We start from the raw sequence: 13,604 nt of genomic DNA on the forward strand, positions 1-13,604 counted from the left end.
TCTATATTCTATATTTTTTTCCAAAAATAAAAAATTTACCATTCATATTTTAAGTACATAACTTTACATGAATAAAATAACATTTAAATATTATAATTCCATCATTTTTAGATCACACAAAAAAATTTATGTGATAATATAACATTTGAAAATTCAAGATTTAACATCCAAAAAGACATCAATAATAACATCCAAAATAACCAAACCCTATCACTTCAACTTCCCTAAAATTTGGCTAGGTCTTGCTTATGTCATATATTATTTCTTTCATATAACCTCTATTATATAGAAAGCTAGAGCATTAGCCACCAAATTCTTTTTCGTAAAATCAAGTAATCCTATTAATTAATGACATAAGTTTAAAAAAAAAAAATACCTATAACATTAAGGTAATTAATATCAAATATCATAGGATCTTCGTATAAAAAAATATAAATATAATTCGGTATAACATTTAAAATTCATGATTTTTTAACATTTTAAATTCATGATTTTTAACATCCAAAATTTTTCAATTCCTACATAAAACAATATAATACACCATAACATCCAAACGTCGTATATATTACTAAGATTTAATTATATAACACATTAACATCCAAACATAAATTAATATTTGGGTGTAATTAAACAGAAATTATTTTATATATTGATTTTAATTTGGTAATATGTAATTTGTCGGTAACCTGTTTTACCGTAGATTTAGTGGTAGAATAAATCCGACGGTATAAATTTTGTTGATAGTTGTTTATTGGCGGATTTTTTCGTCTGTCGCTAATTACCGGCAAATATAAACTTTTAATTGGTGAAATTTCGAAACTTGTTACTATCAAATTTTTTCTCGGTAAATCCGACAATAATATATTATTTATTAATAATTAAATTAATATTTGCCAGCGNTAGAATGCAACACAACACTTGAATTCTTGAAAGACTGAAGTGTAACACTCTACCATACAGAAATTTACGCCTAGAACGTAAATCAGAAGTGGAGAGGTGCTACGACCTGTAAAAGTAAAAATATGTATATAATATAATTGAAGAAGATTGTAACTAGGAGCCTTGAAAGAGACGTTAATAAAAAACGAAACAGAAATCGCATCACTCACGAAAGATAAGCAAGATCGAAAGGAAGGTTAAAAAAAATAATATATGGATCAGAATTCCAAAATACAAATAACGAGCTCCGCTTCGCAGAGTATAGATACATATAAATATAATCTAGAATACATTCCAAAAGACTAAGTAAATATTCCTGTTTCTCCAAGTCAACCTCTAAGAGGGACAAAACCTAATATATACAAGGCAGAGAATCTATATAAAAAAATACATAGACAAAATTCAAACCTTAAGTCCCAAAATAGTTCTTCCCTTCCAAAGAGTCTTAAAAAAGCTCAGAGAGGTGCCTCTTGACCTGCATCTGAAAAACAACAACATGTATGAAATGAGAACCGGAGGTTAACAGCATGGTAATGTTGCCCACATAGATAATATATAAGGTCTCGGAAAAGTCAGAGGCATTTCTAGAACTCCGACACTCAGAATTTAACTTAAGAAAGTGTTCTAAACTATAAGTTAGGTAAGTTATCTAAAGTGTTCAAGTTCTAAAACCATCTTTAACCTAACACTTCCCTTATCGTCCCCTCCAACCTTCCGAAACACCGGTGGAACAACCCTCGTCACGCCTCCAAACACATACATTTTAGACAAAGAAAACACAAATAGAGGTATAGATACGGCAGTTAGAGCAAATAGCAATTAAGCATATATAAGCATTTAGGCAAGGCAAAACAAAGCATACTCAAGCAAATCACACAAATGCACATGATGCATGTCTACCCTATGGCCGATGAGTCTCATCTGTCGATTATAAAGTCAAACCCGACATGTCCGGTAGCTAACCCTGGACAAAATACCAAACACGGAGCAAGTGAGACATTGCCGCAACCCTTGCATCTTATCCGCGTACTCAGAGCAGGGGACAACTTCACCACTGCCTCTTATCCAGGCGGTGTTACAGTTCTCGACTCGGAGCAAGTAGTGACAAAACTCAACCCTTGCATCTTACCCGAAGCCTCGAACTCTTATTCGGAGCAAGTGGATCACACCACTGCATCTTATCTGGAGTCTCAGCTCTTATCCAGAGCAAGTTGACAATACCACCATCTCTTATCCGGAGCCTCAACTTATACCCGGAGCGAGTGGACAACGTCACTGCCTCTTACCCGGTCACATACATCTCATAATCATTCAATTCATTCAAATATCGTACTTCAATATCAATCCTCATCATCCTTCATTCAAACTCAATCTTCATCAATCCATCTCTCACTCAATTATCATTTCAATTCTTTCATATTCATTCAAAATTCATGATTAACTCAGTTTTCATCATTCCTCTTCCTCATCCCTTACCTGGAGCAGGTGAACAATGCCACTGCCTCTTACCCGGGGATCACATATATCTCATCTAAATACAAATCATCATTACTTCTATCATCCTCATCAACCTCCTCTCATTCAACGTTACCAACGCCTCATTAATTTAGTTACACTTCGTAAAACCCTTTAAAATATCTCTTCAATTTATTTAACAGACTCACCCTTATTCTAAGGCTTAAAGGCTCACTAACGAATCTTAAACAAGTGTAAAAGAAGTTTAGAAAGTTAGAGAATTGGTTTAGTATGAAAAATCCCACTTTTAACTAAAATAGAGGTCTCGCGTATGCGAGACTTGTCCACGTATGCGAGATTTCAAAACAGTAGAGGATTCTCGCATCGCGTATACTGCTCGCATACGCGATCGTCTAAATTTACAGGTCTGCGTATGCGAGATCATGTCCGCATATGCGAGATATCAAGGCAGTGAGTAAATCTCGCGTCGCGTGTACATGCTTGCGTACGCGACCCCTCCTTTTTCCTCAAAAGCTGCTAAGTTGCAGAATTTCCAAAATTTGACACCAAACTTCAAACGCACATAACTTTTTCGTTTTAAATGTTTTCATCCGTTTTTCAAATGGTATAAACTTCACGGACCCAAATTTTATTTGAAATGAGTTTGACAAAATTTGGGGTGTTTGGAAGCTGAGTTATGAGCTGTCGAAGTTGGTTAAAAATTCAAGTTTTACCGAAATCACAAAACCTCTAATTTTACTAATTTCTCAACTCAATATCAATATCCCAAGCTTCAAAACAACACCAAAACAAACCAAGCCATATCTCAACACTTCTCATTCACTCCATAACACACAAATACATAATTTCATCAAGTTCAACCCAATAATCCATATTCAAGACAACTTTATACATAATTATCAATATATCATTATCAATCATCAAAATCATCATTTCACCAACATTAGCCACATTCATATCAATAACCAATTAACCATCAATCCAACCATACCACATCAATTCAACACATATTGCATCAACTAAAACCACTAAGTATGCACCAAACACATAATTCAACTTATCCTAAGTCGTCTAGCCTAAGTTTTCACGTTACATTATATATTACCTACGAGAAACCAAAATCATACCTTGACCGATTCCTCTCTAAGCCAAAGACACCTCAAATTCACTGTTTCCTCAAGCTTTCGCTTCACCAAAATCACACCAAAACTGGTTTCCAGCTTCCAAGATTCCAAAATCCGTAAGTTCAACCACAATTAGGACTTCAAATCAACATAATTCAATCTATTTCCACATCATATTACTATAATCAACATCAAAACTTACTAACTCAATAATCCACAAAAGGATTTAAGGGTTCTTACCTTCCTCAAGCATCAATAAACAACACAATAATTTTCTCAAGCTTGTTTGATCCTAAACACCAAAATATCACAAATTTCAATATCCAATTATCCAAATTTCAAAATTGGAAAAAAGAGAGACTGAGGGTGATGGTTTAGGATTCAGAATAAATTCTCGTTGCAAGTATAGTTTCTAAACCAAGCAATCATCCTTTCTTACAAACGTTTTGTTTGTCACTTAAGCAAACCCAATAAAATTGATAACCGAGTATTTAAATCTCGGGTCGTCTTCTCAAGGAATTGCAGGGAGGTATGACTTATTATTAGCTATGAAAAAGGTAGAATTTTGGGTTTATAAGATAAAAAGCAAGAATAGTAAATGGCAAGAAAGTAAATTGTAAGGGATTAATTTAAATAAATAATAAAACTCTTGGCAAGGTATAGAAACTGGAAGTCATATCCTTATCAATTGTGATGAGAATTGGATTTTAATCTCACTTAGTTAACCTTTACTAAAGCAAAGGGAAGTCAAGTGGACTAATTAGTTTGATCTTCAAGTTCTAGTCAATCCCTATGGGAAGACTAGCTTTAGAGCGATCTAGATCAATTAGTAATCTGCCAATTTCAACCACTGCTTTATTTGATAACTCAAGTGTCACCAATTACTTAACCAGAGCCAAAAGGGAAGAGAATCTACTCGAATGAAAATAATTTGGATAAATCAAAAGCATTCATAGCATAAATAAAACAATCTTATAACTGAAATACCTCAAATTATATTAAATAGAATATTCAAATCTAACATGGAAAAGTTCATAAATTAAATTAGAAAAATAAATAAAAGGAACATTGAACCTGTGATGATGAAGAAATAATCCTAAATCCTAAAACTAAATCCTAAGAGAGAGAAGAGAACCTCTCTCTCTAAAAACTACATCTAATCCTAAAATTATGAATTATGAGCTGATGTATGATGAATGGATGCATTCCTCCACTTTATAGCCTCTAATCTGTGTTTTTTGGGCCGAAAACTGGGTCAAAAACAGCCCAGAAATCGCTCCCAGCGTATTCTGGTACGTACAGGTCGCGGAAAAGTGACGCGGAAGCGTCGTCCACGCGTTTGCGTGGATTGCGTTTCTGCCAGGTCACGTGTCCGCGTGATCTACGCGTTCGCGTCGTTTGGATTCGAGGAAACTATGGCAAATTATATATCGTTGTGAAGCCCCGGACGTTAGCTTTCCAACGCAACTAAAAACATCTCATTTGGACCTCTATAGCTAAAGTTATAGCCGTTTGAGTGCGAAGAGGTCAGGCTGGACAGCTTAGCAATTTCTCCAACTTCTTGTATTCCTTCCACTTTTGCATGCTTCCTTTCCATCCTCTGAGCCATTCCTGCCCTGTAATCTCTAAAATCACTTAACACACATATCAAGGTATCTAATGATAATAAGAGAGGATTAATATTAGCAAATTAAGACCAAAGAAGCATGTTTTCAATCATAGCACAAAATCAGGAAGGAAAATATAAAACTATGCAAATCATATGAATAAGTGTATGAAAGATTGATGAAATCCACTCAATTGAGTACAAGATAAATCATAAAATAGTAGTTTATCAGAGGGTGAAGTTGCGATATCCTTACCAAATTGGTTAGTGAATTTTGTAGAGTTCGACACGGTGGTCGCATGGCCGCAAACAGTGCAGCGATCCGAGCTCCGAATTTAAAGTTATGGTAGAATAAAAATTGAAGCAAGGGTTTAAATGTTCTTCCCTTCTCCTCATGCAAGTCTCAGCGTGTTTTATTTGGGAAAGGAGAAGGAAGAGCTGAAGTTTTTTTGTGTTGGGTGAATGGGTTGGGCCTTGGGCCCAATATGGGTCTGATTCATCCGATTTGGCCTAATTTTGGGTCAAAACGTTTAAAATAAGTGTTAAAATTCATATTTTAATTATTTCTACTTCATTAAACTATAAAATTTAATTTTCTAATTTCTTTAAATAATAATTAATTTAATGGCCAATTATTTATTAATTTCGCAGGTTTTACATCCTACCTACCTAATTAAAAATTTTGCCCTCAATCTTTATATAAACTCTCTCAAATTCAACTGACCTCATATCATTCATTCTACTATTCTCCAATATTAATTCAAACATCAGTTCACATTCTTCATTCTCATGTACAAGATAATAAACTTAACCAAATTCAAGCGTAAGCTATACCCGTTTGTTTCATTCTTAGCTTCGTCTAACTCTTTCTCAATGACTACAAACTTCCTTATCCTTTATGGGTACCATCTAAATCAAATTAAATCTCAAATCCTTCACAATGATCTCAAACTCTACACAATTCCTCAATCTCTTAGTTTGAGTCAATCCATTCTAACCTAAGCCCACATACACTCACTTCTATTTCTCGCTTCTTCGTCAATCCTCGAAACAATCTTATATCCTAAAACTCCTTCCTCACGTTACTACAATTCTAGAGCCACCAAAATCACCGCGCTTCCACAGCGTCACTCTTATCATAAACCACTAAGGACTTAATCCGCCACTCGCTTCCACCAGAACCTCCTCGAATCTCCGTACCTTTCTAAATAAATGCCATCGACCCCTTTCTTCAGCTGCTTGAGTTCTAGTTCCTTGGTTATTTTCACCACCAGGTCTATTACTGCCTCCATCACCATTTTTAGCTTGTTGTCTCAACTTGTTAGCAATAACTTGCACAGCAGCAGCTCTATAGTCAACCGTATTACCTTGCCTGCATTCAGGAGACGCCTTTTGGGTCTTGTCCATATTAAACAATTGATATTAAGGTGATCAATCTTAATATCTCAAGTCTAGTGCTTCTAATCTCCAAAAGTATGCACATGAATATTTATGCTATATATGTCAAGAAGACATCCAAAATAGTATGTACACACACCTAGGGTATGCCCAAAAACATAGTCAGTCTGTTCCTCAAGCTCTACAGGAACGAACTGCTCTGATACCATAATGTAACACCCTACCACACAGAGATTTACGCCTAGGACGTAAATTAGAGGTGGAGAGGCAGTACAACCTGTAAAAATAAAAATATGTATATAACTTAATTGAAGAAGATTGTAACTAGGAGACTTGAAAGAGAAGTTAAGAAAAAACAAAACAGAAATTACATCACTCACGAAAATAAACAAGTTCAAAAGGAAGGTTAAAAACATATATATGGATCATGTAAGACCCAAAAATTTCGAAAAATCTTATTATAAGTTACTTTCAATTTATTTATTCATTAAAGGTTTTATTTTTGTCAACTATTTTATTAAAAGTAATTAAATCAAATTTTGATAATTAAATAATATTTTAAATTAATTTTAAAGAATTAAATTAGATTTTAAATTAAATACTCTATACCCTAATTTAATTAAAATTACCAAATCCCAATTTATCCAAAAATCTCTAATTTCACATTTGTCCCAAATTAAACCCTAATTCACAAATTGAAAACTCTAATTTTTCTACCCTAACTCACCGCCACTCACCTTAGCCGCCATTCACCCTCCTTTTACCCTTTCTTCTTCGATACATAAAAAACCCACACATACGCAGGCTGGATTAAGAGAGAAGAAAGGGAGACATAGAAACACGGGAGAAAGAAAGGAAGGGGGAAAAGAGAGGGAGAGCCAAGAGAGCAGGAGAAGAGGTGGATGAGCTGCGACCAGTCATTGCCGTCGCCCTCATCGCAAATCGCCGCCATTGCCGTTGTGGGGAAGACCAGAGCTAAAGGAGAGAACCGCATGAGGAGGCGGAGTTGCTGTTGCCGAATGCAATTTGGAGGAAGCTCGCCACTGTTTGAGGAGCTCCGTGGCTGCCAAGTCGCCGTCGACGTCAACTTGAGAGAGAGAGAGGGAGTCCGCGGGTTGAAGGGAAGAGGTGCTTGAACAGGAGTGAGAGAACATGGAGGTTGTCGTCGTGGGTGTCGCTGCCGGAGGAAGATGAAGCCTCGCCGCTGTTCTGGCCGCCGGGAGCAGTTCTGTGGCCATCGGAACCACCGCTGGGACTACCGCTACTTGACTCAGTCGTTTCTTCTTTGTTGTGGTAAGCGTTTTTATTTCAAAAAGCCTTTTAGTCACTTTTTTGTTATCTTATGTTGAGGCTTCGCAATGTTAATTGCTATAAGATTGAGTTTCGGTTATTATATATTGCGATTAGAGTTGCTGCAAAAGTGGTTTGGAGCTGAGGTTGCGGCTGCCGCCGCTGTGGGCTGAGAGAAAATGGAGTTTTGTCGCGTAGTTGAGTCGCGATCGAGGTAGGGGCATTTTTCTTAAACTTATTTTACTTTCAAGAATTGTTACAACTCAATATTAAAGCAAAAAGTATATTTTTGTGATTTTGTAAGTCTTATGAACTGAATTGAGTTGCTCTGGATGATTGTAATTGTTTGTTTGATGGAGTTAATGACTGTTTGAGAAGGTTGAATATTCTGAGTTATTAATTCTGTTAAATTGATGGTTGCCGAATTGGTTTTCTCAACATTTTGGAAATGTTTTGTTATTGAACATGAGTTGACTTTTGAAAAATTTAATATTGAAATTCAGTTTAATTCTGAAAATGATTTGATTTTAGAAAATGTTTAATATTGGAATTAATTTGGTTTGGAAGAGATTTAATATTGAAAATGATTTTCTATTTGGAAATGATTGAGAAGGGTTTGAGGAATATTTGCATCAACTAAAACCACTAAGTATGCACCAAACACATAATTCAACTTATCCTAGGTCGTCTAGCCTAAGTTTTCACGTTACATTATATATTACCTACGAAAAACTAAAACCATACATTGACTGATTCCTCCCTAAGCCAAAGACACCTCAAATTCACTGTTTTCTCAAGCTTTCACTTCACCAAAATCACACCAAAACTGGTTTTTAGCTTCTAAGGTTCCAAAATCCACAAGTTCAATCCCTAATAGGACTTCAAATCAACATAATTCAATCTATTATCATATTACTATAATCAACATCAAACTTTACTAACTCAATAATCCACAAAAAGATTTAAAGGTTCTTACCTTCCTCAAGCATCGAGTAAAACCCAATAATTTTCTCAAACTAGTTTGATCCTAAACACCAAAATATCAAAAATTTCAATATCCAATTACCCAAAATTTGAAATTGGGAGAAAAAGAAACTGAGGGTGAAGTTACAATATCCTTACCGAATTGGTTAGTGGGCTTTGTAGAGCTTGATGCGATGGTCATGTGGCCGCAAACTGTGTGGCGATTGGAGCTCCGGATTGAAAGTTATGGTGGAATAAAAATTGAAGCAAGGGTTTGAATGTTCTTCCCTTCTCCTCATGCAAGTTTCAGCGTGTTTCATTTGGGAAAGAAGGAAGAGCTGAAGCTCTTTATATTGGGTGAATTGGGTTGGGCCTTGGGCCCAGTTTATTCGGTTCGGTCCGTCTGACTCAATTTTGGATCAAAACCTTTAAAATTAATGTTAAAATTCATATTTTAATTATTTCTACTTCATTAAACTATAAAATTCAATTTTCTAATTTTTTAAATAATAACTAATTTATTGGCCAATTATTTATTAATTTCGCAGGTTTTACATGAAGTGAGTACACCAAAACTAAAATAAAAAGATCACAACATTTATCAAATCTATGATTACCATTTTGCACCAAACAATGCTTAATTTAATTTAACAACAAAATGCTAGTTTAGACTAAAAAAAGATGTGACACATATATAATCTGCCATGCACCCTGGATCAATTGCAATATTAGAATATGTTTCATGGACAAACCAAAGAAACAACACAGCCACTAAAACTCAAAATTCTAACACATAACTTGCATCAAATATTCAAGCAACAGTAATAGTACCATTATTTATATAAATTTCAGAACAATTATTATCTAAATACCCAAATATTGAAATATATAACCTTTTCAATCTAAAATCCTTTAACATTCTACAATAAATGATATCCAAATACGAGAGAAAGATTCAATTTGAAAAAAAAACAAAAATTATAAAACAGTCATAGGATGATAAAAATTGTGGAAGGAGTAGTGAAAATTTTACCTTCATCACAAGAGATTTTCTTGGTAGTGATGTGAAGAACTTAAGCAGGCATCCTCACGAGTCCCTTCACCCTAAGGAGCCGAGCAGGACAACCAGAAGCGGCAAAAATAGAAGGGGACACAGGAGACAAATTAAGCAGTCGCAGGTAGAGGAACTAGAGGAAGAGGTGGAATTGAATGGTGGTTCAAAAAAAAATTAGGGCAAAAAGGGGTTAAGGTTTAGCAAATGATAACAATGTCAAAGAAATATAAGGCAGGAAAGAAGACATACCTGGATAAAGGAGGAAGGGTAGTATTGCAGCTGACAGAGGCAAGCGGCGGCGATATCAAATGATAGAGGCATCAATTTGCAAGGGAGAACCATGGTAGAAACAAGCTTCAGTTGGACACTCGTCGACGGTAACAATGACTGGAGTCGTGGGAAGCGGTCGACGATGGCAAAACGGCAGGGGATGGTGGTGATGAGCGGTTGATGACGGCGAAACGGCAGCAAATGATGGTGATGGAGGGCTGATGGCGAGAGAGAAAGAGAAAGGGGAGAGAAGTGAGGTTAATGATGTTGCAAAAATAGAAAAGAAATGTTCACAAAATTGGATTTAGGGTCAATTTTACCAGCGAATTTACCGTTGAAAAAATCCGCCAATAACGCATAGCCTGTGACTAAAATTGCGCGTTTTATTTAAGGTTTAATTACTCTGTTGGTCCCTATAGTTTCGCGAAATTTTCAATTAGGTCCCTATACTTTTTTTCCTTTTAATTGGGTCCCTATACGTTAATTTTTTTTCAATTTAGTCCCTACCGTAACAAAAACGTTTAAAATAACGGAATATTCTGTTAAATAAACGAATATTCTCATATTTAAAAAAAAAATTAATCAAAGATACCATTATATTTTCAAAATTCCCAAAAAACCCTTTATTATTTTGTCCCACTCCCACACTCACCCCGTCCTAACCCAATAGCCCTAACTTCTTGAGCTCCCGTTGGATCCACCATAAGGTCCCCTCTTGCGGCAATCAACGTCAGCTTTCTCTCTCCTTTTTGCCCCAAACCCATCAATGCGCACACCGCCAGCCATAGATCGGCAAAATTTTCAAATTGCTGCTGCTAGTTAATGGAGTCGAAGCCTGATTCAGCAGGGCCGCAATTAAGCAAACAGTTTCCGAAGAAGTTCTGCATCTTGAACTTAGGTAGGGGCGAAATAACCTTATTTTTCCTTACTCAGAATCTATATACACTTTTTATTTTAGAAATTTTCCTTTAGATTTGTTATCAATAATACTAAGTTGTTTTTTGATGTTGCTGCACCATTGACCTGTAATTTGGAGGTCTTAGCATGTACCCCCCCAAAAAAAGCTTCATACTTGCTGATGGAAACATGCATTGGACGGATACTTTTGTTTTATATTTTTTTTTTAAATTTTAATTCTAAGCTTTCATTTTGGGATTTGGACTGTGAATGCAAGCCTGAGAAATTAAGAGCTAACTAATAGTTTGAAAAAATGATAACATTTTGAGAATGGAGTCAGTCGGGATAAAGCTAAGAAAATTTCACCATTGCGGCATAGCACAGTATATTAGATTTTTCTTTTTTGTCTTTTGTGATGTTTGTTTCATCGTCATTGCAGTACTTCAATCAGATTCTGACAGTTGTGCTTGAGGTGCTGGATGATTCAGATTCCTCAATCAAAGAGCTTGCTCTTTCAATGCTTGTTGAAATGCTTAAAATCCAGGTTCTTACCCCCTTTTATGTACTCCACTTTGTTTCATTGTGCCCTTGCCTATATTGGTAAATGCAACCATACATATTTCTTTTATGGGCTTTCTGGAATATAATAAGAGGTTGTTATATCTTTCTGTTTATTCTTTTTAGAAAGACGCCATGGAAAGTTCAGTCGAAATTGTTATTGAAAAGCTGCTTAATGTAACAAAGGATAGAGTTCCTATGGTATCCAGCATTGTGATATTCTTGTTTGTCTTCTTGTTAATTCTTCTCCTAATTTCAGCAAATTTCGTCCTGTTTTCAGGTCTCAAATAAAGCAGAGCACTGCCTGAATATTGTTTTATCCCAGCATGATACATTCAGATGTTTAAGTGTATGTATTTCTTGAATTTTTCACTTATTGGCTCTTCTTGCTTGTAAATGTATTTCAGATGAATTGGACTTGGGTTACTTTATTAACTTAATAATGATATCAATAATTAAAATATTTCAGTTCAGGTTATTGTCCCCCTATTGATTACTGAGGATGAGAAAACTCTTGTTACTTGCATAAATTGCTTGACAAAGGTAATGATCAAGTTTTGCTGCAAATGATGGTTTCCTATCATTGATGTCTTAAATAAATTCTACTTTGGCATACTTATTTTTTAAAGCTTCTTTCTGCTTGGACTCTTAGTAGGAGCTAGGAAGTATCCCCATCCCTATGATTTAATTTTGCTGTGAACATCGTTAGCTGTGTGCATCCAGATCATTTTGTATATACAAGCTGAAACTAAGTTGTTGCAGATTGAATGGACCAAGGGTTTTGTACAGTGTGAGGATGCATTGTATTTCCTGCTCACTTTTGGTTGTCGACGGCCTGCGTCACTTGGCATCAGTTGCAATGGCAAAGATCATATCCAAGGGAGATGGAATATCTGTTTATGCTAGAGCAAGCAGCCTTTAGGGATTTCTTTCTGATGGTTCTTGTTACCATAAGGAAAATTCATTTCTTCAATATACTTGATTTTGAGTTTTTGTCAGCCAAATTTATTCTCTTGTTTGAGGAATTATATAGAACTCAATTTTTGTAAACAATTTTAGTTATTATTCTATCAATGATTCTTGTTACCATATGCCATATGCAAGTTCTTTCATTATATTGGTCATAATAAATACTTGAGTGATGAAAATTGAATTTTATATTATACTTATTACTACTATTTCTCTGTTTCATTTTATCCATTACTTTTTTTTTTGTATTTTCTTAAGATAAGGTATTTTGAAAGTCAAAAAAATAAAGAGACAGTATTTTTGGTACAATTTGTATATAAATAAGAAAAAAAATGATAGTGATAAAATAAAAGGGATTAAAGAAATATTTTTTATGTCACAATTTGTATATAAATAAGAAAAAAAATGATAGTGATAAAATAAAAGGGATTATAGAAATATTTTTAATGTCGTAGAATCATTAAATAGGGATTATAGGAATATCTTTTATTGAATATTTATATTTTTTCTAAATTTTCAATTAGGTCCCTATATTTTTTTTCTTTTCAATTAGGTCCCTAGGGATATACAAGTAATTTCACAATTCACTAACATTTTTTTAACGTTTAACGTTAACAAGGACTAAATTGAAAAAAAAATTAACGTATAGGGACCCAATTGAAAGGAAAAAAAGTATAGGGATTTAATTGAAAATTTCGCGAAATTATAGGGACCAACAGAGTAATTAAACCTTTATTTAATTACCTTACTGCCAGATTTTTCTCCCTAAATTCGATGGTAATGATCACGCCAATTTTTTCTTTTTTCCCAATTATTACTGGCAAATTTACCATCAAAAAACTAAATCCGACAGTATCTTTTTTATCCAACAAATTTATTACCAAATCTACTGGTAAACTCGCCGCTAACTTCCAATGATAAATCCGACAGCAAATCTAATTATATTCAGCGATTTTTTTGTAGTGCTTCTTCCTTCTTTCATGACCTTTTAGTGAGATTCATGAGATAGTGTAGTGTGAGTTGTGGTATATATATATTAGAGGTATGTGAAGTATTTGAT

General features: G+C 34.6%; 1 long non-coding RNA gene across 1 annotated transcript; it reads left to right on the plus strand.

Moving 5' to 3' along the window:
* LOC110267650 lies at nucleotides 10,847–11,887 on the plus strand. Its single transcript, XR_002355500.1, has 3 exons — nucleotides 10,847–11,018; nucleotides 11,457–11,561; nucleotides 11,702–11,887. It is a non-coding gene; the product is annotated as an uncharacterized LOC110267650 (long non-coding RNA).

Source organism: Arachis ipaensis, chromosome B10, assembly GCF_000816755.2.
Source record: "Arachis ipaensis cultivar K30076 chromosome B10, Araip1.1, whole genome shotgun sequence".
Lineage (NCBI taxonomy): Eukaryota > Viridiplantae > Streptophyta > Magnoliopsida > Fabales > Fabaceae > Arachis > Arachis ipaensis.